This window comes from Bubalus bubalis, chromosome 2, assembly GCF_019923935.1.
Source record: "Bubalus bubalis isolate 160015118507 breed Murrah chromosome 2, NDDB_SH_1, whole genome shotgun sequence".
NCBI lineage: Eukaryota > Metazoa > Chordata > Mammalia > Artiodactyla > Bovidae > Bubalus > Bubalus bubalis.
In genome coordinates, this window is record NC_059158.1 from 41,717,967 (window position 1) to 41,745,112 (window position 27,146).

General features: G+C 40.9%; 1 long non-coding RNA gene across 1 annotated transcript in view; it reads left to right on the top strand.

Moving 5' to 3' along the window:
* LOC123330157 overlaps nt 1-27,146 on the top strand; it is a 50,533-nt gene that overhangs the window by 9,054 nt on the left and 14,333 nt on the right. The window contains exon 2 of the long non-coding RNA XR_006545856.2: nt 15,640-15,689. This is a non-coding gene — a long non-coding RNA (uncharacterized LOC123330157). The remainder of the gene's footprint in view (nt 1-15,639; nt 15,690-27,146) is intronic.

The following is a 27,146-nucleotide window of genomic DNA, read 5'->3' on the forward strand; positions in this document are numbered from 1 at the left end:
AAGACCAGGAGCTAACTGTGGCTCAGGCCATGAACTCCTTATTGCCAAATTCAGACTTAAATTGAAGAAAGTAGGGAAAACCACTAGACCATTCAGGTATGACCTAAATCAAATCCCTTATGATTATACAGTGGAAGTGAGAAATAGATTTAAGGGCCTAGATCTGATCGATAGAGTGCCTGATAAACTATGGACTGAGATTCGTGACAATGTACAGGAGACAGGGATCAAGACCATCCCCATGGAAAAGAAATGCAAAAAAGCAAAATGGCTGTCTGGGGAGGCCTTACAAATAGCTGTGAAAAGAAGAGAAGCGAAAAGCAAAGGAGAAAAGGAAAGATATAAACATCTGAATGCAGAGTTCCAAAGAATAGCAAGAAGAGATAAGAAAGCCTTCTTCAGTGATCAATGCAAAGAAATAGAGGAAAACAACAGAATGGGAAAGACTAGAGATCTCTTCAAGAAAATCAGAGATACCAAAGGAACATTTCATGCAAAGATGGGCTCGATAAAAGACAGAAATGATATGGACCTAACAGAAGCAGAAGATATGAAGAAGAGGTGGCAAGAATACACAGAAGAACTGTACAAAAAAGATCTTCACGACCCAGATAATCACGATGGTGTGATCACTGACCTAGAGCCAGACATCCTGGAATGTGAAGTAAGTGGGCCTTAGAAAGCATCACTACAAACGAAGCTAGTGGAGGTGATAGAATCCCAGTTGAGCTATTCCAAATCCTGAAAGATGATGCTGTGAAAGTGCTGCACTCAATATGCCAGCAAATTTGGAAAACTCAACAGTGGCCACAGGACTGGAAAAGGTCAGTTTTCATTCCAATCCCAAAGAAAGGCAATGCCAAAGAATGCTCAAACTACCGCACAATTGCCCTCATCTCACACGCTAGAAAAGTAATGCTCAAAATTCTCCAAGCCAGGCTTCAGCAATATGTGAACCGTGAACTTCCTGATGTTCAAGCTGGTTTTAGAAAAGGTAGAGGAACCAGAGATCAAATTGCCAACATCCGCTGGATCATGGAAAAAGCAAGAGAGTTCCAGAAAAACATCTATTTCTGCTTTATTGACTATGCCAAAGCCTTTGACTGTGTGGATCACAATAAACTGTGGAAAATCCTGAAAGAGATGGGAATATCAGACCACCTGATCTGCCTCTTGAGAAATGTGTATGCAGGTCAGGAAGCAACAGTTAGAACTGGACATGGAACAACAGACTGGTTCCAAATAGGAAAAGGAGTTCGTCAAGGCTGTATATTGTCACCCTGTTTATTTAACTTACATGCAGAGTACATCATGAGAGACGCTGGACTGGAAGAAGCACAAGCTGGAATTAAGATTGCCGGGAGAAATATCAATAACCTCAGATATGCAGATGACACCACCCTTATGGCAGAAAGTGAAGAGGAACTCAAAAGCCTCTTGATGAAAATGCAAGAGGAGAGTGAAAAAGTTGGCTTAAAGCTCAACATTCAGAAAACGAAGATCATGGCATCCGGTCCCACCACTTCATGGGAAATAGATGGGGAAGAAGGCTGAGTGCTGAAGAATTGATGCTTTTGAACTGTGGTGTTGGAGAAGACTCTTGAGAGTCCCTTGGACTGCAAGGAGATCCAACCAGTCCATTCTGAAGGAGATCAGCCCTGGGATTTCTTTGGAAGGAATGATGCTAAAGCTGAAACTCCAATACTTTGGCCACCTCATGGGAAGAGTTGACTCATTGCAAAAGACTCTGACGCTGGGAGGGATTGGGGGCAGGAGGAGAAGGGGACGACAGAGGATGAGATGGCTGGATGGCATCACCGACTCGATGGACTTGAGTCTGAGTGAACTCCGGGAGTTGGTGATGGACAGGGAGGCCTGGCATGCTGCGATTCATGGGGTCGCAAAGAGTCGGACACGACTGAGCAACTGAACTGAACTGAACTGAACTGTTCCTCCATCAGATCAGATCAGATCTGTCGCTCAGTCGTGTCCGACTCTTTGCATCCCCATGAATCGCAGCACGCCAGGCCTCCCTGTCCATCACCAACTCCCGGAGTTCACTCAGACTCACGTCCATCGAGTAGGTGATGCCATCCAGCCATCTCATCCTCTGTCATCCCCTTCTCCTCCTGCCCCCAATCCCTCCTAACATGAGTCTTCCAATGAGTCAACTCTTCGCATGAGGTGGCCAGAGTATTGGAGTTTCAGCTTTAGCATCAGTCCTTCCAAAGAACACCCAGGACTGATCTCCTTTGGAATGGACTGGTTGGATCTCCTTGCAGTCCAAGGGACTCTCAAGAGTCTTCTCCAACACCACAGCTCAAAAGCATCAATTCTTCGGTGCTCAGCTTTCTTCACAGTCCAACTCTCACATCCATACATGACCACTGGAAGAACCATAGCCTTGAGTAGACGAACCTTTGTTGGCAAAGTAATGTCTCTGCTTTTGAATATGCTATCTAGGTTGGTCATAACTTTCCTTCCAAGGAGTAAGCGTCTTTTAATTTCATGGCTGCAGTCACCATCTGCAGTGATTTTGGAGCCCCCCAAAATAAAGTCTGACACTGTTTCCACTGTTTCCCCATCTATTTGCCATGAAGTGATGGGACCAGATGCCATGATCTTAGTTTTCTGAATGTTGAGCTTTAAGCCATCTTTTTCACTCTCCTCTTGCACTTTCATCAAGAGGCTTTTGAGTTCCTCTTCACTTTCTGCCATAAGGGTGGTGTCATCTGCATATCTGAGGTTATTGATATTTCTCCCGGCAATCTTGATTCCAGCTTGTGCTTCTTCCAGCCCATTGTTTCTCATGATGTACTCTGCATGTAAGTTAAATAAGCAGGGTGACAATATACAGCCTTGATGAAATCCTTTTCCTATTTGGAACCAGTCTGTTGTTCCATGTCCAGTTCCAACTGTTGCTTCCTGACCTGCATACACATTTCTCAAGAAGCAGATCAGGTGGTCTGGCATTCCCATCTCTTTCAGGATTTTCCACAGTTTATTGTGATCCACACAGTCAAAGGCTTTGGCATAGTCAATAAAGCAGAAATAGATGTTTTTCCGGAACTCTCTTGCTTTTTCCATGATCCAGTGGACGTTGGCAATTTGATCTCTGGTTCCTCTGTCTTTTCTAAAACCAGCTTGAACATCAGGAAGTTCATGGTTCACGTATTGCTGAAGCCTGGCTTGGAGAATTTTGAGCATTACTTTTCTAGCGTGTGAGATGAGGGCAATTGTGCGGTAGTTTGAGCATTCTTTGGCATTGCCTTTCTTTGGGATTGGAATGAAAACTGACCTTTTCCAGACCTGTGGCCACTGCTGAGTTTTCCAAATTTGCTGGCATATTGAGTGCAGCACTTTCACAGCATCATCTTTCAGGATTTGAAAGAGCTCAACTGGAATTCTATCACCTCCACTAGCTTCGTTCATAGTGATGCTTTCTAAGGCCCACTTGACTTCACATTCCAGGGTGTCTGGCTATAGGTGAGTGATCACACCATCATGATTATCTGGGTCGTGAAGATCTTTTTTGTACAGTTCTTCTGTGTATTCTTGCCACCTCTTCTTAAATATCTTCTGCTTCTGTTAGGTCCATACCATTTCTGTCCTTTATGGAGGAACAGTCCCAATTAAAAAAAAAAAAATTTGCCACCTTTTGCCTTATACTGAAGCCTACCAGCTACCAAAATACTCCCTCCCTTCCCCCAACACACGATTTTAAACAACTTTTTATTACTGCACTCAAAGTTGAGTAGACAGTCAATAAACAACAATTAGTTATATGAGGAAAATCTCATAGCATCATTACCCAAAATAAAGGAACAGAGGGGAAACAAAATCAAGTTAAACAAAAATCTCAACCTCAAGGAGTAACAGCCATGAAATGGGAACATGATAATATTTAGAAAGGAAGTGGGGGAGGGAAGAAAGGAGACTGAAAAGATGCTGTCCAAAAAAAAAAAAAAAAAAAAACCTTGAAAATTTAAAATATGAAAGATTTTCAAAGATACAATGGAAAATTTGGAAGGTGAAGTTGAAGTCTCAGAGAGTAGAGGGAAAATAGGAAAGTAAAGAGAAGAGAAAAGAGAATTTGAGGATGAATTCAGCACATATAACATCCCATTTATAGTAATTCTAGAAAGGAAATGATTGATTTTCCCAGAAATAAAGGTCTTGAGTCTCCAGAATGAACAACTTCCCCCAGTACCCTAGTACAAGGAAGGCAAAAAGATCTTAACAACACTAGTGATAGAAAAAGGGAGGATGCTAAAAACTTTCAGAGAGAAAAAGCAGGTCACCTAGAAAAGATTAGGAGTCCAAGGATACCAGGTTAGAAGGCATCAGGATAATCCCTTCAAATGCTGAAAGAACATTGTTTTCCTGTATAGAAGTCTATACCTTGCCAAAATATCTATCAAGTGTGGGAATAGTATAAAGACATTTTCAGACTTGTAAGGTCTCATTTATCTATTCTTTCTCAGGAAGCAACTGGATGACATTTTCCATAAAAATGATGGAGGGGAAAAAAAATCAAGAAAAACAAAAATCATGGTATCCATGAAATGTGTATGCTGTGTGCTAAGTCTCATCAGTCGTGTCCAACTCTGTGTGACCCTGTGGACTGTAGCTTGCCAGGCTCCTCAGTCCATGGGATTCTCCAGGCAAGAAAACTAGAGTGGGTTGCCATTTCCTTCTCCAGGGGCTCTTCCTGACTCAGGGATTGAACCCATCTCTCTTAAGTCTCCTGCATTGGTAGGCAGGTTCTTTACCACTGGCAGGTTCTTCACCACCTGGGAAGCCACCCATGATATAGGATCCCCAATTATGATGAAAGGAAAGTTGTTTGGCAGGCTTACAGTACAACCATTACAGTTGGAGAACTCCAGAAATGATTGGAATGGATAATTTACCAGATATATTTGACCGTATAAGAGGAGGCTTTCAGTACTGAGAAAGAGTTTAGAGAAATGGCAACCCACTCAAGTATTCTTAGATGGGAAATCCCATGGACAGGAGCCTGGTGGGCTACAGTCCATGGGATTGCAAAAGAGTTGGACAAGACTTAGCAACTAAACAACAACAATAATAAAATTAAAATTGTAAAATAGGCAATTATTAATTCTAGGAAAGACAACCCATGTGAGAAAGATATAATTTCAATTGGGCCTATATGGCTCATTTGCAAGCATTTATATAATCATAATAATGAGTGGCCACCTCATGCGAAGAGTTGACTCATTGGAAAAGACTCTGATGCTGGGAGGGATTGGGGGCAGGAGAAGGGGACGACAGAGAATGAGATGGCTGGATGGCATCACTGACTCGATGGATGTGAGTCTGAGTGAACTCCGGGAGATGGTGATGGACAGGGAGGCCTGGCATGCTGCGATTCATGGGGTCGCAAAGAGTCAGACACGACTGAGCGACTGAACTGAACTGAATAATGAAAAACAATAGAGATTTAACTAAAAATTATGATAAGACTTTTTTGAGACTGAGGTGAGTGGTCAGAGATATAAGTTAAATCCTCATTATCTGTAGTTGAAGTATAACTATAAAGTTGAAAACTCAAGAAATGATAGTAAATGTGTGTTTTTAGAAATGGAAGTTAAATACTGGAAGAAACTACTAAAGAGTTTGCAATTGTTGGTTGTGGATTGGGAGAGAAAGAGTTGGGCTGAAGCAGTGATCTCTGGTTTTATTTTATTTTTAACTAACTTATTTATTTATTTTTGATTGCCTTGGGTCTTTATTGCCGCACATGGACTTTCTCTAGCTGTGGCAAGCGGAGGCTTCCCTTCTCGTGGCGCGCAGGCTCTGGGCACACCGCCTTCAGTAGCTGTGGCACGTGGGCTCAATGGTTGTGGCTCGAGGGCTCTAGAGCGTGGGCCCTAGAGTAGTTGTGAGGCATGGGCTTTAGTTGCTCCACGGCGTGGAGAGTCTTCCTGGACTGGAAACAAACCGGTGTCCCTTGCATTGGCAGGTGGATTCTTATCCACGGTACCACCAGGGAAGCCCTGGTTTTATTTTTAAGCCTTAGTATTATTTGACTTTTAAAAAACTTGTAAGCTCATAAAAGTTATTATATGAAATATATTTAAATGATATTACTTCAAAAGTAAGTGGATGGATTGAAGAGTGGCTATAATAAATTAGCTTTCCAATTCAATATGTCAGAAAGAGTATGTGTTATGCAGAAAAGTTATTGGGTTGGCCAGAAAGTTTGTTCGGGTTCTTCTATAAGCTGTTACCCGAAAACCCAAAGCACCTTTTTGGCCAACCCAGGATTAACATAGCAGACCTGACTGCTCTCCTTTGACATGCCTGCTTACATGGGTGGCATCTGGGAGCTTCCTGGATTTCAGGAAGGTTCTCACCACCCTCACTGATGAGAGTGGTTCACTGTGCCTTAACTGTTTGTGCAGACAGTATGGTTTACCATAGCCGTCTGCTTTCCTTCTGGAGTACATGTCACCAGGCAGAGGGAATCTTTGTAACCAACCCCCATCAAATCTCTGTTCAGTTTCTAATGAGCTTCGCTGGTAAACAACTTTTGGCATGTGTTGTTACAACTCATTGTTGAGGGAATTAAGTGCATCCTGTGTGAGAGAGAACTCTTGGAAGCTTGGTCTTGGTTTCCTCCAGACTACGCCCCATGTGCCTTTTTTCTTTGCTGATTTTACTGATTTTGTTCTGTATCTTTTCTCTGTAAGAAATCATAACCACACATACAGCTGCATGTTGAATCCTGATTCCTCCTAACGAATCATGGAATTTGGAGGTGGTCTTGAGGACCCCAACACACGTTTTTTTTACCCCAAATACCCATTAAAATATTAATGTAAGTGCAAGATGTGTGCTTGCAAGCAATAAAACCCAATTCTAGCTGTCTCAGAGAAAAAAATAGCATTTATTGGCAGGGTTGAAGCAAGGGCTTTCAGAATTGAACGGAGACGGGAGAAGCAAGCTAGAATGTCATTGCCACCGCTGCTTATATATAAATAATATCTTAATTTTTTTTTCTGTGAAGTTACTGGTATTGGAAGTACAGTTTATTGTTGCCTGTCCACCTTGTATTTAGCCACCTTGCTAAACTTTCTTATTATTTCTAATAATGTGGTTGGTTCTTAAGGGTTTTCTCTGTAGATAATTATAGGTGATAGTTTTGATCTTCCCTTTTCAAACATCAGGTCTGACCTACCTTCCTCCCCCTTTCTTTCTTTCATCCCTTCTTCCCTTCCTTCCCTCCTTCCTTCCCTTTCTCCCCCCGACCCCCACACCCCTCTCTGTCTTACTGACCTTCAGCATGATGTTAGAGGCAGTAGACACCCCCGCCTTGTTACTCCAGTTTTAAGGAAATGCTTCTGACATTTCCCTACTAAGAATGATGTGTGCTTTCAGTGTTATGTGAGATACTCTTTAACAGACTCAGAAAGATAATTTCTCTTCTCACTTTGCTAAAAGTTGTTGTATCATGATGAGTGTTGAATTTTATCAAATACTTCTTCTGCATCTATTAACATGATAATTGGTTTTCTCCTTTACTCTTAATGTGAAGAATTGGTTCTCTAATATTAAACCATTCTTGTATCTCTGGAATTTACCTGGCTTTGTCATGATTTATTATCTCTTTTATACATCACTGATTTGGTTTGCTAACGTTTTAATTAATGTATTTGCATCTACAGTCACAAGTGAGATTGACTATAATTTGATAGTTTGGGGAATTAAGTTTTATTAATCTCATAGAATGAGTTGGAAATATTTCCTCCTTTTCAATTTTCTGGAAGAGTTTGTATATGAAATGAACTGTTCCTTGGAAAGTTGGAATATTTTTCTAAAATTTTGTTCATCTAAGTTTTGCAAAATGTTTTCTTTTAAATCTCTGCTGCACCTATAGTTATGTTCCCCTTTGCATTACGAGTATTTTTTCTTCTCTTCTTTCTTATCCCTTTTACCGCAAGTCTCCATCATCAATTTCATTAGTTTTCTCCCCCCAGATCGCTAGCTCCTGGCCTTTTTGATCATCTCTAGTTTATTTTTTCTGATTATTGCTCTAATCATTTTAATCTGCTTCCTTTCATTTTATTCTGTTATTTTTCTAACAAGTTAGGTGCCTGTTTGTTTTTTTTTTTAATTTTCAGACTTTTTTTGTTTCTAATATAAGCATCAAGATGATAAGTTTAGCTTGAATTACCATGTTGTTTGTTTCTCAAGCCTTGATATACAGTATTTTTATTATTGCTCAATTCTAAATATCTTTATGCTTCTATTATGATTTTATCTTGGATCCAAGTGTTTTAAGTGTGTGTGTTAAATTTTTAATTTTGCAATAACTGTAGATTCACAAGCACTTATAAGAAATAATAGAGAGATTCCATGTACATTTTATCCAGTTTCCTCCGATAGTAGCATCTTGCAAAACTATAGGAAATATCACAACCAGAATACTGACATTGATTGATGAGGATTCAGCTGTTAATCTTAGTGAGGATTCCTTATATGTGATTAATGATATCGGTCTTGCTGCTTTCAAGTCTCTCTTTGTCCTTGGTTTATGACAGTTTGAATGTGATGTATCTAGATATGGATCTGTTTGAGTTTATCTTACTTAGGATGTGTTGAGCTTCTTGAGTTTCATGCATTTTGGGACATTTTGGGACATTATTTACCCCCAATTTTTGTTGTTGTTGTTGTTCTTTTCTTTCCTTTTGGGACCTCCATTACACACACGTTGATACACTTCATGGTGTTTCACAGGTGTCTGAAGCTCTGTTCATTTTTCTTTATTCCTTTTTTTCTTCTCTTTCTTTTCCTTAGACTGGAGAATCTCAATTGACATCTCTTCAAGTTTTCTGATTCTTCGTTCTGCCAGCTTGAACCTATAGTCATGCTCCTTTAGTAAAAATTTTCATTTTCAGTTGTTGAACTAAGTTCTTTTTCTTTTTAGCCACACCACATGGCTTGTGGAATCCCAGTTCCCGACTAGGGATTGAGCCTAGACCACAGCAATGAAAGTGCTGAGTCCTAACCAACAGACCACCAGAGAATTCCTCTGAAGTTCTCTTTTTATATTGGGATTTATATTTATGTTGGTTCTTTTTTAAGTCTTTATTTGGTGAGACATTCTTACATTTTCCTTTAGTTCTTTAGACATGATTTCCTTTAGTTCTTTAAACAAATTTATAAAAGCTGATTTAAATTCTTTGTCTAGTGAAATCTATCCATCTAGGCTTTCTGCCAGACAGTTTCTATTAATTGCTTCCCCCCCACCCCACTCCCCACACTACCTCGTGTATGTCATATTTTCCCATTTCTTTGCATGTCTCATGTGTTTTTTGAGAACTAGGCATTTCAATAATATAATGTAGCACTCTGGATATCACATTCCCCGCTCTTCCCAGGGTTTATTGGTGTTGCTGCTTGTTGTTGTTGCTGCTGCTATTTGTTTTAGTGACTTTCCTGAACTAATTCTGTAAGTCTGTATTCTTTGTCATGCCTGGCCACTTACAGTCTCTGCTTGGTTAGTTTAGTGATCAGGTAATGAATGGTCAGCTATTCCCGTACATGCTTTGAATTGATAAGTCTCCTGGCCTTTGCCAGTGTGTGTGTGTGTGTGTGTGATATTAGGCTATAGGGGTATGTGTGTGTGTGTGATATTAGGGTATGGGTGTGTGTGTGATGTTAGGGTATGGGGGGTGTGTGTGATGTTAGGGTATAGGGGTGTGTGTGTGTGTGTTTGGGTGTGATGTTAGGGTATAGGGGTGTGTGTGTGTTTGGGTGTGATGTTAGGGTATAGGGGTGTGTATGTGTGATGTTAGGGTATGGGGGTGGTGTGTGTGTGTGATATTAGGGTATAGGGTGTGTGTGATGTTAGGGTATAGGGTGTGTGTGTGTGTGATATTAGGGTATGGGGGGTGTGTGTGATGTTAGGGTATGGGGTGTGTGTGTGTTTGGGTGTGATGTTAGGGTATAGGGGTGTGTGTGTGTTTGGGTGTGATGTTAGGGTATAGGATGTGTGTGTGTGTTTGGGTGTGATGTTAGGGTATAGGGTGTGTGTGTGATGTTAGGGTATAGGGGTGTGTGTGTTTAGGTGTGATGTTAGGGTATAGGGTGTGTGTGTGTTTGGGTGTGATGTTAGGGTATAGGGTGTGTGTGTGTGTGTGTGATGTTAGGGTATAGGGGTGTGTGTGTTTGGGTGTGATGTTAGGGTATAGGGGTGTGTGTGTGTTTGGGTGTGATGTTAGGGTATAGGGGTGTGTGTGTGTGTGTGTGATGTTAGGGTATAGGGGTGTGTGTGTGTTTGGGTGTGATGTTAGGGTATAGTGTGTGTGTGTTGGGTGTGATGTTAGGGTATAGGGTGTGTGTGTGTTTGGGTGTGATGTTAGGGTATAGGGTGTGTGTGTGTGTGTGATGTTAGGGTATAGGGGTGTGTTTGGGTGTGATGTTAGGGTATAGGGTGTGTGTGTGTTTGGGTGTGATGTTAGGGTATAGGGTGTGTGTGTGTGTGTGATGTTAGGGTATAGGGGTGTGTTTGGGTGTGATGTTAGGGTATAGGGTGTGTGTGTGTTGGGTGTGATGTTAGGGTATAGGGTGTGTGTGTGTGTGTGATGTTAGGGTATAGGGTGTGTGTGTGTTTGGGTGTGATGTTAGGGTATAGGGTGTGTGTGTGTGTGTGATGTTAGGGTATAGGGGTGTGTTTGGGTGTGATGTTAGGGTATAGGGTGTGTGTGTGTTTGGGTGTGATGTTAGGGTATAGGGTGTGTGTGTGTGTGTGATGTTAGGGTATAGGGGTGTGTTTGGGTGTGATGTTAGGGTATAGGGTGTGTGTGTGTTTGGGTGTGATGTTAGGGTATAGGGTGTGTGTGTGTGTGTGATGTTAGGGTATAGGGGTGTGTTTGGGTGTGATGTTAGGGTATAGGGTGTGTGTGTGTTTGGGTGTGATGTTAGGGTATAGGGTGTGTGTGTGTGTGTGATGTTAGGGTATAGGGGTGTGTTTGGGTGTGATGTTAGGGTATAGGGTGTGTGTGTGTTTGGGTGTGATGTTAGGGTATAGGGTGTGTGTGTGTGTGATGTTAGGGTATAGGGGTGTGTTTGGGTGTGATGTTAGGGTATAGGGTGTGTGTGTGTTTGGGTGTGATGTTAGGGTATAGGGTGTGTGTGTGTGTGTGATGTTAGGGTATAGGGGTGTGTTTGGGTGTGATGTTAGGGTATAGGGGTGTGTGTGTGTTTGGGTGTGATGTTAGGGTATAGGATGTGTGTGTGGTATTATGGTATAGCTTCAAGAATCCAGCCCACTGTTGACAGCTGTGCCTTAGTCTTGACTTCCTGCTTGTGCAGAGCCTCAAGGTCTCAGCAGTGAGTGAGATTAGGGTCATCTCAGGCCTTTCCTAGGCGTGCACACAGCCCTGCGCATACAAGTGGCCTTCTAGATATCCAAGAATATGTTGAAACTTTTCAAATATTCCTATAGATATCTTACTCCAACGTTTCTCCTTTGAAAGTTTTGGTCAGCTTCTTATTTCCCCTCCCCAGTTGCTATCACCTAAAGCACCTATGATGTTACACAGTTGCCACTAGTTATTTTCAATAAATGCTCCAGGCAAAAGGGTATTCACAGTGAATGAGCTCTGAGTCAGTTGAAATAAACACAAGCCCTACCAGTGGTGGTTTACAGGGAACTGCCAGGCAGGTCAAATGATGACAGTTATTTGGGGATGGAGCCTTTGAGAAGCTCCAAGCCTGATTTGGCCTTTAGTGACTGCTAGGCTACTAGTCTTCATATTGCTGTTCAGTCGCTAAGTCACGTTCGACTCTTTGCAACCCCATGGACTGCAGCATGCCAGGCTTCCCTATCCTCCAGACTCTCAGAGCTTACCCGAATTCGTCTCCACTGAATTGGTGATACTATCCAACCATCTCATCCTCTGCCTCTCCCTTCTTTTGCCTTCAGCCTTTCCCAGCATCAGGGTCTTTTCCAATGAGTTGGCTCTCCCCATCAGGTGGCCAAAGTATTGAAGCTTCAGCATCAGTCCTTCCAATGAATATTCAGGGTTGATTTCCTTTAGGATTGACTAGTTTGCTCTCCCTGCAGTCCAAGGGACTCTCAAGAGTCTTTTCCAGCACCACAATTCAAAAGCATCAATTCTTAACTACCAATATTTCATGATATGAGTGTACCACAGTTTGTTTAACCATTTACCCATTGAAGGACATCTGAGTTGCTTCTGATTTGGGGAAAACTGGACATCCACGTGCAAGAGAATGAAGCTAGACCACAATCTTACACCATACACAAAAATTAACTCAGAATGGATTAAAGACTTGAGACTCCTAGAAGAAAACATAGGCAGTAAGTTCTTTGACATCAGTCTTGGCAATGATTTTTTGGATTTGACACCAAAAGTAAAAGTAAGTTTGATATATATGTCAAACTAAAAAAAACTCCTGCACAACAAAGGAAACCATCAACAAAATGAAAAGGCAGACCATCTAATGGGAGAAAATATTTGCAAAGCATAGATCTGACAAGGGATTAATATCCAAAATATATAAAGAACTCAATAGCAAAGGACAAAACAATCCAGTTTTTAAATGGGCAGAGGATCTGAATGAACATTTTCCCAAAGAAGACATAACAAATAGCCAACAGGTACATGAGAAGCTACTCAACATCACTGTCAGGGGACTGCAAATCAAAAGCACAATGAGATATCACATCACACATTTTAGAATGGTTATTATTAAAAAAATCAAGAAGTAACAGGTATTGGTGGGGATATGGAGAAAAGGGAATCTTCCTGGCAGTGGGAATGTAAACTGGTACAGCCACTATGGAAAACAGCATGAAAGTTTGTCAAAAAAATCAAAACTAGAACTACCAAATGATCCAGCAGTTCCACCTCTCGGTATTTATCCAAAGGAAATGAAAACACTTGAAAAGATGTTTGCATCCCTATGTTCATTGCAGAATTATTTGCAGTAACCAAGAGATGGAAACATCTAAGTGTCTGCTGATGGATGAATGGATAAAGATGTGTTGTATAAGTCAGCTGTATAAATATGAATATTATTCAGCTATAAAAAAAGAAGGAAATCCTGCCATTTGTGACTACATGGATGAACTTTGAAGGCATTATACTAAGTGAAGTAAGCCAGACAGAAAGACAAGTGTTGCTGCTGCTAAGTTACGTCAGTCGTGTCTGACTCTGTGCGACCCCATAGACGGCAGCCCACCAGGCTCCCGTCCCTGGGATTCTCCAGGCAAGAATACTGGAGTGTGTTGCCATGTCCTTCCCCAGTGCATGAAAGTGAAAAGTGAAAGTGAAGTTGCTCAGTCACGTCCCACTCTTCGCGACCCCATGGACTGTAGCCCTGAATCCCAGGCTTCTCTGTCCATGGGATTTCCCAGGCAAGAGTACTGGAGTGGGTTGCCATTGCCTTCTCCAAGACAAGTGTTATATGATATCAATTATATTTGTAATCTCAAACAAACTCATAGAGACAGAGAGTAGATTGATGGTTGCCAGAGATGGGGTTTAGGGTAGGCAAAATGAATTAAGGGAGTCAAAAGGTACAAACTTCCAGTTACAAATAAGTCCTGGGACTATAATGTCTAGCATGTGGACTATAGTTAATAATACTGTATTGTATGCTAAAGAGAACCTAAAAGTTCTCACCATGGGACTTCCTTGGTGGTCCTGTGCCTAAGACTCCACATTCCCAATGCAGGGGCCCCAGGTTCAATTTCTGCTCAGGGAACTGGATCCCTCCCGTATGCCGTGACTAGGAGTCCTAAGAGTCGAATGCTGCAACTAAAGATCTTGCATGCTGCAACTAAGACCCATTTCAGTTCATGTTTAGTTGCTCAGTCGTGTCCGGCTCTTTGCGACCCCATGAATCGCAGCACGCCAGGCCTCCCTGTCCATCACCAACTCCCGGAGTTCACTCAGACTCACGTCCATCAAGTCAGTGATGCCATCCAGCCATCTTATCCTCTGTCGTCCCTTTCTCCTCCTGCCCCCATCCCTCCCAGCATCAGAGTCTTTTCCAATGAGTCAACTCTTCGCATGAGGTGGCCGAAGTACTGGAGTTTCAGCTTTAGCATCATTCCTTGCAAAGAAATCTCAGGGCTGATCTCCTTCACAATGGACTGGTTGGATCTCCTTGCAGTCCAAGGGACTCTCAAGAGTCTTCTCCAACACCACAGCTCAAAAGCATCAATTCCTCAGTGCTCAGCCTTCTTCACAGTCCAACTCTCACATCCATACAAGACCACAGGAAAAACCATAGCCTTGAGTAGACGAACCTTTGTTGGCAAAGTAATGTCTCTGCTTTTCAATATGCTATCTAGGTTGGTCATAACTTTCCTTCCAAGGACTAAGCGTCTTTTAATTTCACGGCTGCAGTCACCATCTGCAGTGATTTTGGAGCCCAAAAAAATAAAGTCTGACACTGTTTTCACTGTTTCCCCATCTATTTCCCATGAAGTGATGGGACCGGATGCCATGATCTTCGTTTTCTGAATGTTGAGCTTTAAGCCAACTTTTTCACTCTCCACTTTCACCTTCATCAAGAGGCTTTTGAGTTCCTCTTCACTTTCTGCCATAAGGGTGGTGTCATCTGCATATCTGAGGTTATTGATATTTCTCCCGGCAATCTTGATTCCAGCTTGTGTTTCTTCCAGTCCAGCGTTTCTTATGATGTACTCTGCATATAAGTTAAACAAACAGGGTGACAATATACAGCCTTGACGAACTCCGTTTCCTATTTGGAACCAGTCTATTGTTCCATGTCCAGTTCTAACTGTTGCTTCCTGACCTGCATACACATTTCTCAAGAGGCAGATCAGGTGGTCTGGTATTCCCATCTCTTTCAGGATTTTCCACAGTTTATTGTGATCCACACAGTCAAAGGCTTTGGTATAGTCAATAAAGCAGAAATAGATGTTTTTCTGGAACTCTCTTGCTTTTTCCATGATCCAGCGGATGTTGGCAATTTGATCTCTGGTTCCTCTTCCTTTTCTAAAACCAGCTTGAACATCAGGAAGTTCACGGTTCACATATTGCTGAAGCCTGGCTTGGAGAATTTTGAGCATTACTTTTCTAGCGTGTGAGATGAGTGCAATTATGTGGTAGTTTGAGCATTCTTTGGCATTGCCTTTCTTTGGGATTGGAATGAAAACTGACCTTTTCCAGTCCTGTGGCCACTGCTGAGTTTTCCAAATTTGCTGGCATATTGAGTGCAGCACTTTCACAGCATCATCTTTCAGGATTTGGAATAGCTCAACTGGGATTCCATCACCTTCACTAGCTTTGTTCGTAGTGATGCTTTCTAAGGCCCACTTGACTTCACATTCCAGGATGTCTGGCTCTAGGTCCGTGATCACACCATCGTGATTATCTGGGTCGTGAAGATCTTTTTTGTACAGTTCTTCTCAACCAAATAAATACTTTTTTTAAAGTTCTCACCACAAGAAAAAAAATTGTGTATGGTAATGAATGTTAACTGGACTTATTTGGTGATCATTTTGCAGTATATACAGATAACGAACCAATTGTGCACCTGAAACTAATTTATATGTCAATTATATCTCAATTTTTTTTTTTTAAGAAGAGCATTTTCTTTGTGTTACAGGACTAAGCCAGTGGCACAGAGTTATCCATGAAATCAGGTAGAAGGTACAGGTAAGCAATGAGTGGTGCATAGATAAGTCTTCCTGAATAGTATAAAAAACTTAGAACTCTTTTACTCCAACTTCCTGGCCTTTTGATTACATACTATAATTTTCTAGTATTTTAGACCTGTTCTTTTGAATTTAATCGTTGTGGCTGAGTAACAAATTCATGGTGAACTTCCCTGGTGGTTCAGCGGTAAAGAATCCGACTGCCAGTGCAGGAGACGTGGGTTTGATTCCTGGGTTGGGAAGATCCCCTGGAGAAGGAAATGGCAACCCAGTCTGGTGTTCTTCCCTGGGAAATCCCATGGACAAAGGAGTTTGGTGCGCTACAGTCCATGGGGTTGCAAAGGGTCGGATATGACTTAGCAACTAAACAGCAAACTGACCATACGGGTGAAATTTGGGTTGTTTCCGGCTTATTGCACGCAGTTCTGCCAAGAATAGCTTTATGCACATACCGTTTTGTACACATGGAAGTATATCTGTGGGATAAACCACCCAAAGTAAAATTCCTGCGTCAAAGGCTATATGCATTTGGAAATGGGATAGCTTTCCATAAGGACTCTGCCAGTTGACGCTCATATAAACCATGTGTGAGAGGGCCTGTTTTCCCACAGCTTCATTTTAGCCAGCTTTTAGATTTTTGCCGCTCTGATAGGTGAAAAAATAATATTTGGATATAGTTTTAACTTGAATTTCTATTATTATGAAGGAGCTTGAGCATTCTTTCATATGTTTAAAGCCATCAACCTGGAAATTGACTAGAGTATGAATGTATTAGTTTGTATATACATTTGTTAAAAATGGCGGAACTGTGCACTTTAAATCTGTGCATTCACTGTGTATAAATTATACTTCTGGTGCCATTTAAAAATTTTAATTTTTTGTTTGGCTGCATCAGGTCTTAGTTGCAGCACGTGGGATCTTCACTGCAGTGTGCGGGCTTCGTTGCCCCTTGCCATGTGGGATCTTAGTTCCCTGACCAGGGATCTAACCTGTGTACCCTGCATTGCAAGGTGGTTTCTTAACCACTGGACCACCAGAGAAGTCCCTCTAGGACCATTTTGAAAAAAAGATTTTTCTTTCTCTATTTAATGAGTTTGTCAAAAATAATTTGACCATATAATGTGTGGATCTATTCCTTGACTCTATTACATTGATCTATTTGTGCTTTTGCCAGTGTTACACTGTCTTGATTTTCTTTGCTTTATTATAAGCTTTGAAGGCATGTAGAATAATATCTCCAAATTTACTTTCCTTTTCTAAGGTTATTTTGAGTATTTATATCCTTTGCAGTTCCACATAAATTTTAGAATCAGCTTGTCAATTTCCATAATAAAGTTATGGAGATTTTGATTGGGATTTCATTGAGTCTCTATATCAATTTAGGGGGAATAGCTTAAACAATATGTATGAGTCTTACAATCCATTAATAGACTATTTTTTCCATGAATGTGTGTCTTTAACTCAGAAATGTTTTGTAGATTTCAGTGCAAAGGTTTTACGCATTTTTATTAACTTACCCTTAAGTATTTTCTGTGTTTTAGATGATCATATAGATGACCTTTTGCTGGCTACTCTTATTTGTTTTTCCATTAACTTTGGGGATGAAATTGGTCATAAAAAGAAGAGAGGGTGTGGAGAAAAGGGAACCCTCTTGCATTGTTGTTGGGAATGTAAATTGATATAGCCTCTATGGAAGATAGTATTGAAATTCCTTTAAAAACTAGGAGTAAAACTACCATATGACCCAGAAATCCCACTATTAGGCATATATCCTGAAGAAACCAGAATTGAAAAAGATACACATACCCCACGGTTCACTGCAGCACTATTTCCAGTAGCTAGGACATGGAAGCAACCTGATGTCCATTGACAGATGGATAAAGAAGCTGTAGTACATATATAAAATGGAATATTACCCAGCCATAAAGAGGAATACGTTTGAGTCAGTTCTAATGAGGTGGATGAATGTAGAGCCTATTATACAGAGTGAAGTAAAGTCAGAGAAAAACAAATACCATATACTAACACATATATATGGACTCTAGAAAGACAGTACTGATGAAGCTGTTTGCAGGCCAGCAGTGGAGACATAGACGTAAAGAACAGACTTACAGTCATGGGGGCTGGGGAGGAAGGAGAAGGTGGGACAAATGGAGAAAGTAACACGGAGACATATACACCGCCATACGTAAAATACATAGTCAATGGGAATTTGTTGTATGACTCAGGGAACTTGAGCAGGGGCTCTGTAACAACCTAGAGGGATGGGATGAGGTAGAAGGTAGGAGGGAGGTTCAGGAGGTAGGGGGCATGCATATACCTGTGGCTGATTCGTGTTGACGTATGGCAGAAACCAACACAATATTGTAGAGCAATTATCCTTCAATTAAAAATAAAAATTTTTAAATAAATCATTTGATATTTTTAAAGGGAAAATCAAAAACTTTTTGATATTGTCTTTTAAACTCAGTATTCAAAAAACTAAGATCATGGCATCCAGTCCCATCACTTCATGGCAAATAGCTGGGGAAACAATGGAAACAGTGACAGACTTTGTTTTCTTGGACTCCAAAAATCACTGCAGATGGTGATTGCAGCCATGAAATTAAAAGACACTTGCCCCTTGGCAGAAAAGCTATGACAGACCTAGACACCATATTAAAAAGTAGAGACATTACTTTACCAGCAAGGTCCATATAGTCAAAGCTGTGGCTTTTCTAGTAGTCATGTATGTATGGATTTGAAAGTTGGACAGCTGAGCGCTGAAGAATTGATGCTTTTGAACAGTGGTGTTGGAAAAGACCCTTGAGAGTCCCTTGGACTGCAAGGACGTCAAACCAGTCCATCCTCAAGGAAATCAGTTCTGAATATTCATTGGAAGGACTGAGGCTGAAGCTGAAGCTCCAGTACTTTGGTCACCTGATGTGAAGAACTGACTCATTGGAAAAGCCCCTGATGCTGGGAAAGATTGAAGGTGGGAGAAGGGGACGACAGAGGATGAGGTGACTGGATGGCATCACTGACTCGATGGACACGAGTTTGAGCAAGCTCTGGGAGTTGGTGATGGATGGGGAGGCCTTGTGTGTTGCAGTCCATGGGGTCTCAAAGAGTCAGACACAACTCAGCGACTGAACTGAACTTATTCAGTAATAAGGTCTATTTTCTGAAGGCTTGTGTGCTTATGTGCGTCACTCCCCAGCCACCCCACCCACCCCCATGCTTGCTAGGTCTAACCCATTTCTGTTAGTGTTATTCCTGAGTATTTTATCTTTTTGTTGCTGTAGTGAATGAGGCCTTTCCTTTCAGTGTATTTTCTGATTATTATTTGCATATGTGAAAATTACTTATGTTCTACTTTACTGGATTTTATTATTATTTGTAGTAGTTTTCAGTTGATTATCTTGCATTTTCCATGTGTATAGTCACATCATGTGCAAAGAGTAATAGACCCCCTCCTTTCCAATTTCTGTACTTCTGAACTCTTTTCAGTCTTCGCCCATTGTGTTGGCAGTATCTCTAGTATAATATTAGTAACAGTCTTGGTAGTAGACAGACTTTTCCTAATTTCAATGAAAATGCTCCTGCTGTTTCCTCATTAAGCATTATGTTTGTTTTGGGGATATAAAGAAGAATCTATCCCTATTTTTTAGAGGATTTTAAAATCAAGGATGGTTTGTTGAACATTATCAAAGCTTTCTTAGTATCTGTGAAAATTATATCCTTATATGGAACTATCTTTGTATTTTTAAAATAATCTTACTCGATTGTAACGTGTTGTCTTTAATGGATTCCTAGTTTTTGTTTTTGCTATATGTTACTTAGTGTACTTAGGCAGTATCTGTATGATCCCTTTCTCTTGAAGGTAGACATATATTTCATATATTATATATGAAATATAATAGAATGTATCACTCCCATGACTATGTTATGTTATATGGCAAAGACTAAGGGATTTTGTTGATGTAATTAAGTCCCTAATCTGTTGACTTTTGACTTGATGAAAGGGAGATTACTTTGGATAAACCTTACCTGATCAGGTAAAGGCTTTAAAAGAGAGTTTAGGGCTTTCTCTGAAGTCAGAGCTTTCCTGCTGCCTTTGAAGATGTCAACTGTTTTGAGTTTACAGCCACAAAGAAATGAATTCTGCCAACAACCATGGGAGCTTGAAAAAGGATGTGATCCCCAGATGAGAGTGCAGCCTGACTGGCACCTTGATTGTTACCTTGTGAGACCCTGAAGACCCAGCTAAGCTGTGTTCAGGCTCCTAAGCAATGGAAACTGTGAGATAATAACTGTACATTGTTTTAAGCTGCTGTATTTGTGGCAATTTATCTCATAGCAGTTGACAACTAACACTCAGTATTTTTGCATAAATACTAAGAAGTAAGAGTGGTCTGTAATTTCCTTCCTCGTCAGATTTGGATATTAATGTTATACCTACTTTATAGAAATAACTTGAAAGTTTTCTTCATTTTCAGTCCCTTGAAATAGCTTCAAAATGCATTTTCGAATTAAGCATTAGACTTCTTAAAGGCTTGGTAGCACTTCCTTGTGAAATCTGGGACTGATTTTTTTTTTTTTTTTGATAGAAGTGTTCTTTAAAAATGATCATATTTTTATTTTCTTCTTATTTTATTTATTTTGATAAATTATATAACTCCTCACAAGTGATATATTTCATATAGGTTTTCAAAATTGCTTACATAGGGTTAAACAAAAAAAAAAATTTTTTTTTGGCCAAGCAGCTTGTCCCTTGTGGCTCAGCTGGTAAAGAATCTGCCTGCAATGTGGGAGACCTGGGTTAGATCCTGGGATGGGAAGATCCCCTGGAGAAAGGAAAGGCTACCCACTCCAGTATTGAGGCCTGGAGAATTCCATGGACTGTATAGTCCATGGGATCGCAAAGATATGGACATAACTGAGCCACTTTCACTAATCACTCAGATGTTGACAGCTGTCATGAAATTAAAAGACGCTTGCTCCTTGGAAGAAAAGTTATGACCAACCTAGACAGCATATTAAAAAGCAGAGACATTACTTTGCCAACAAAGGTCCATCTAGTCAAAGCTATGGTTTTTCCAGTAGTCATGTATGGATGTGAGAGTTGGACTATAAAGAAAGCTGAGCACTGAAGAGTTGATGCTTTTGAACTGTGGTGTTGGAGAAGACTTGAGAGTCCCTTGGACTGCAAGGAGATCCAACCAGTCCATCCTAAAGGAAATCAGTCCTGAATATTCATTGGAAGGACTGATGCTGGAGCTGAAACTCCAATATTTTGGCCACCTGATGCGAAGAACTGACTCACTGGAAAAGACTTTGATGCTGGGAAAGATTGAAGGCAGGAGGAGAAGGGGACGACAGAGGATGAAATGGTTGGATGGCATCACCGACTCAATGGAAATGAGTTTGAGTAAACTCCAGGAGTTGGTGATAGACAGGGAGGCCTGGCATGCTGCAGTCCCATGGGTCACAAAGAGTCGGACACGACTGAGTGACTGAACTGAACTGAACTGTGGGATCTTAGTTCCCTGACCAGGGCCCTCGGCAGTGAAAGCATGGAGTCCTAACCACTGGACTACCAGGGAATTCCCAACAAAGTAATTTTTAAGTGATTCTCTAAACTTTTTTTTGTTTCCATGGTTATTTCTTATTTTTGTGTATTTGTGCTTTCTTGCATCTTTTCTTCATTAAGTTAGGATGTTTTCCCACACACTCACCTTTTCTGTCTTGGTTCTTTTTGTTTTCTAACTTATTAATTTCAGCTTTTCCTTTTTATTTTTAATATTCCTTCTCCTGTTTTTGTGCCATCTCTTCTTTGATTTCTTGCATTCTGCTATGAAGACTTTCTTAATTGAAGTAATTTTTGTTGTTGTTGTTGTTGTTTATAGTTAACTTTCGGTTAGATTTTTAAAATCTGTTTCTTGTCTGGTTCTTCCTCTTTTAATTTTTGCTCTTTCTTTCCACCTTTCTTCTTATAGTATCTTTGTAATAATACTGTGCCAGATCCTTTTTTTATGGCTCTTTATTCAATAAATGAGTTGGATTTTTCTGGCCCAGCAGTTTGTAAGAGATTTGTTCTGTGAGTGTATTATGTGGGCATTTTCTGAGATCTGCCACCCCTAGGTCATTCCTCTTTTCTCCCTCTATCTTCTCTGTACTTCTGTCCACACAAGCTTCTGACTAGCTGCCTTCTGCCTGGTGGTGTCCAGCGTTCTCATCTTTTGTGGTGTGTAAAGGATGTAGGTTGCTCACTTCAGGATAAGCCCGTTACCCACAGGAAATGTAGTTTTACTAATATTTTCTGACATCTGTCACCTCTGGCCTCTTTCTGTTCACTTAATCCCCATGGTATCTACTTGATCCCCGTGCGGCTTCTGTGATGCCTCTGGCAGCACTTAGGCATTTTTGACTTGTACAGATATCTGTCACTCAGCTTTCCTGAAAATGGAGTTAACAGGTTTTTAGTTCTCCATATATCTTACAGTTTTTGAAAGATATCTTAAAGAAGAGAGAAATTGCTCTCACCAACCCCTCTTTACCACAAGCCTTGACCTTTTATTAACCCTACATACTAGATATTTTCATTATCACTGTGCAAAACGTTTGCTCAGATTTGCCTACAGCTTTTTTTTTTTTTCAATGCCTTCCACTCTTTCTTGTGTCTTCTCACTGGGATCTTTTTCCCTCTGCTGTAATTATATACTTTAGAAATTCCTTCAGAGAAGGCTAGTTGGTATTTGTTTATCTGAAAATATCTTTAGTTCATGGTTTTTCTTGAAAGATAATTTTCTGGTTATCAGGTCAGGCTGAGAGCTGTTTTTCTCTTGGCACTTTGGGCTCTGCACCAATAGTCTAAATCCACTGTTGCTGCTGAAAAGTCTGCTGTTACTCGTTTTGTTGTTGCTTTGTAAGTCATCTGCCTATTCTCTTGAGTTGCTTTTGAAGCCTACTCCTTGTCTTTGATGTTCTGAATTTTACTGTATTGTCCTTAGATGTGGTTCTTTTTTATTTATCTTGCTTGGTATACATTCTACATTCTGTATCAGAGGATTCAAGTCTGAAAAACTCTCATTAATTGCTTTTCCAAACATTGCTTCTCTCCAGTCTCTTCTTCTGTGACTTATTAAATTACATTAGACCATCTTGTCCTATCCCCCATATCCTTTTAAGCCCTCTTTCAGGGCTTTTCAGCTTCTTATCTCTCTGTGTTCCAATTTGGGTCTTGTTTTTCACTCATAGTTTGATGGCATTTTTATTTCTTTAAGCATTTCATACATTTCAAGAGACTATGTCAAGTGAAAGATGCCAGACACAAAGAGGTATGTAGCGTCCAAGTCCGTATTAATGACATTCTGTAAAAGGCAAAAGCCATAGGGTCAAAATTCAGATCAGTGTTTGCCAAAGACTGGGAGTTAGGGGAGCAAATTGACTTCTAAGGGGCATGAGGGAATTTTGGAGGTAAAAGGAATATTTTATGTCTTAATTGTGGTGGTGGTTATATGACTATACTCCTGTCAAAATTCATTGAACTGCATATCTTAAAAGGATAAATTTCAGTATAGTAAATTATACCTCAATAAACCTGGTTTTTAAAAATTGTATCAGATCAGATTAGATCAGTTGCTCAGTCGTGTCTGACTCTTTGCGACCCCATGATTCACAGCACGCCAGGCCTCCCTGTCCATCACCAACTCCCGGAGTTCACTGAGACTCAAGTCCATCGAGTCAGTGATACCATCCAGCCATCTCATCCTCTGTCGTCCCCTTCTCCTCCTGCCCCCAATCCCTCCCAGCAGCAGAGTCTTTTCCAATGAGTCAACTCTTCGCATGAGGTGGCCAAAGTACTGGAGTTTCAGCTTTAGCATCATTCCTTCCAAAGAAATCCCAGGGCTGATCTCCTTCACAATGGACTGGTTGGATCTCCTTGCAGTCCAAGGGACTCTCAAGAGTCTTCTCCAACACCACAGTTCAAAAGCATCAATTCTTCGGCACTCAGCCTTCTTCACAGTCCAACTCTCACATCCATACATGACCACAGGAAAAACCATAGCCTTGACTAGACGAACCTTTGTTGGCAAAGTAATGTCTCTGCTTTTGAATATGCTATCTAGGTTGGTCATAACTTTCCTTCCAAGGAGTAAGCGTCTTTTAATTTCATGGCTGCAGTCACCATCTGCAGTGATTTTGGAGCCCAGAAAAATAAAATCTGACACTGTTTCCACTGTTTCCCCATCTATTTTCCATGAAGTGATGGGACCGGATGCCATGATCTTCGTTTTCTGAACGTTGAGCTTTAAGCCAACTTTTTCACTCTCCACTTTCACTTTCTTCAAGAGGCTTTTGAGTTCTTCTTCACTTTCTGCCATAAGGGTGGTGTCATCTGCATATCTGAGGTTATTGATATTTCTCCTGGCAATCTTGATTCCAGCTTGTGTTTCTTCCAGTCCAGCGTTTCTCATGATGTACTCTGCATATAAGTTAAATGAGCAGGGTGACAATATACAGCCTTGAAGTACTCCTTTTCCTATTTGGAACCAGTCTGTTGTGCCATGTCCAGTTCTAACTGTTGCTTCCTGACCTGCATACACATTTCTCAAGAGGCAGATCAGGTGGTCTGGTATTCCCATCTCTTTCAGAATTTTCCACAGTTTATTGTGATCCACACAGTCAAAGGCTTTGGCATAGTCAATAAAGCAGAAATAGATGTTTTTCTGGAACTCTCTTGCTTTTTCCATGATCTAGCGGATGTTGGCAATTTGATCTCTGGTTCCTCTGCCTTTTCTAAAACCAGCTTGAACATCAGGAAGTTCACGGTTCACGTATTGCTGAAGCCAGGCTTGGAGAATTTTGAGCATTACTTTACTAGCGTGTGAGATGAGTGCAGTTGTGCGGTAGTTTGAGCATTCTTTGGCATTGCCTTTCTTTGGGATTGGAATGAAAACTGACCTTTTCCAGTCCTGTGGCCACTGTTGAGTTTTCCAAATTTGCTGGCATACTGAGTGCAGCACTTTCACAGCATCATCTTTCAGGATTTGAAAGAGCTCAACTGGAATTCCATCACCTCCGCTAGCTTTGTTCGTAGTGATGCTTTCTAAGGCCCACTTGACTTCACATTCCAGGATGTCTGGCTCTAGGTCAGTGATCACACCATTGTGATTATCTGGGTCGTGAAGATCTTTTTTGTACAGTTCTTCTGTGTATTTTTGCCACCTCTTCTTCATATCTTCTGCTTCTGTTAGGTCCATACCATTTCTGTCCTTTATTGAGCCCATCTTTGCATGAAATGTTCCTTTGGTATCTCTGATTTTCTTGAAGAGATCTCTAGTCTTTCCCATTCTGTTGTTTTCCTCTATTTCTTTGCATTGATCGCTGAAGAAGGCTTTCTTATCTCTTCTTGCTATTCTTTGGAACTCTGCATTCAGATGTTTATATCTTTCTTTTCTCCTTTGCTTTTCGCTTCTCTTCTTTTCACAGCAATTTGTAAGGCCTCCCCAGACAGCCATTTTGCTTTTTTGCATTTCTTTTCCATGGGGATGGTCTTGATCCCTGTCTCCTGTACAATGTCACGAACCTCAGTCCATAGTTCATCAGGCACTCTATCGGTCACATCTAGGCCCTTAAATCTATTTCTCACTTCCACTGTATAATCATAAGGGATTTGATTTAGGTCATACCTGAATGGTCTAGTGGTTTTCCCTACTTTCTTCAATTTAAGTCTGAATTTGGCAATAAGGAGTTCATGGTCTGAGCCACAGTCAGCTCCTGGTCTCGTTTTTGCTGACTGTATAGAGCTTCTCCATCTTTGGCTGCAAAGAACATAATCAATCTGATTTCGGTGTTGACCATCTGGTGATGTCCACGTGTAGAGTCTTCTCTTGTTTTGTTGGAAGAGGGTGTTTGCTATGACCAGTGCATTTTCTTGGCAAAACTCTATTAGTCTTTGCCCTGCTTCATTCCGTATTCCAAGGCCAAATTTGCCTGTTACTCCAGGTGTTTCTTGACTTGCTACTTTTGCATTCCAGTCCCCTATAATGAAAAGGACATCTTTTTTGGGTGTTAGTTCTAAAAGGTCTTGTAGGTCTTCATAGAACCGTTCAACTTCAGCTTCTTCAGTGTTACTGGCTGGGGCATAGACTTGGATTACTGTGATATTAAATGGTTTGCCTTGGAAATGAACAGAGATCATTCTGTTGTTTTTGAGATTGCATCCAAGTACTGCATTTCGGACTCTTTTGTTGACCATGATGGCTACTCCATTTCTTCTGAGGGATTCCTGCCCGCAGTAGTAGATATAATGGTCATCTGAGTTAAATTCACCCATTCCAGTCCATTTCAGTTCACTGATTCCTAGAATGTCAACATTCACTCTTGCCATCTCTTGTTTGACCACTTCTGATTTGCCTTGATTCATGGACCTGACATTCCAGGTTCCTATGCAATATTGCTCTTTACAGCATCAGACCTTGCTTCTATCACCAGTCACATCCACAGCTGGGTATTCTTTTTGCTTTGGCTCCATGCCTTCATTCTTTCTGGAGTTATTTCTCCACTGATCTCCAGTAGCATATTGGGCACCTACTGACCTGGGGAGTTTCTCTTTCAGTATCCTATCATTTTGCCTTTTCATACTGTTCATGGGGTTCTCAAGGCAAGAATACTGAAGTGGTTTGCCATTCCCTTCTCCAGTGGACCTCATTCTGTCAGATCTCTCCACCATGACCCACCCGTCTTGGGTGGCCCCACGGGCATGGCTTAGTTTCATTGAGTTAGACAAGGCTGTGGTCCTAGTGTGATTAGATTGACTAGTTTTCTGTGAGTATGGTTTCAGTGTGTCTGCCCTCTGATGCCCTCTTGCAACACCTACCGTCTTACTTGGGTTTCTCTTACCTTGGGCGTGGGGTATCTCTTCACGTCTGCTCCAGCAAAGTGTACCCATTGCTCCTTACCTTGGACGAGGGGTATCTCCTCACCGCCGCCCTTCCTGACCTTCAACGTGGGATAGCTCCTCTAGGCCCTCCTGCGCCCGTGCAGTTACTTTCCAAATATAAATAATGGAAATAGAGAAGAGGAAGGAAAAAATTCATTAAAATGTATAAATGTATACACAGCAATGAAAGAAATATGGCTAGAGGTGATGTCTTTATTTTGTAACAGCTTATGAGGATGCAACTGGCATGTATGACTTTCTCCTTCTGTAATTTATGCCACATTTGCTTTGCCCTCACACAGGCACTCAGTGATTTGGGGTTTCATACCAAATTTACCTTCTCAAGGCATCTAGCCCTTGATAATTTTGTCCTGTGTGGGTGTGGTGGTCTTAACATTAGCTTTTTCCACTTGATTTGGTAGTATAAGTCCTGCTCTAGAACGACAGATCAGATTTAAGATTCTCTCATGCCCAACTTTGAAGCTATAACATTTTTACTTTGATTGTCAAGATTCTTCAGGATCAGTTCCC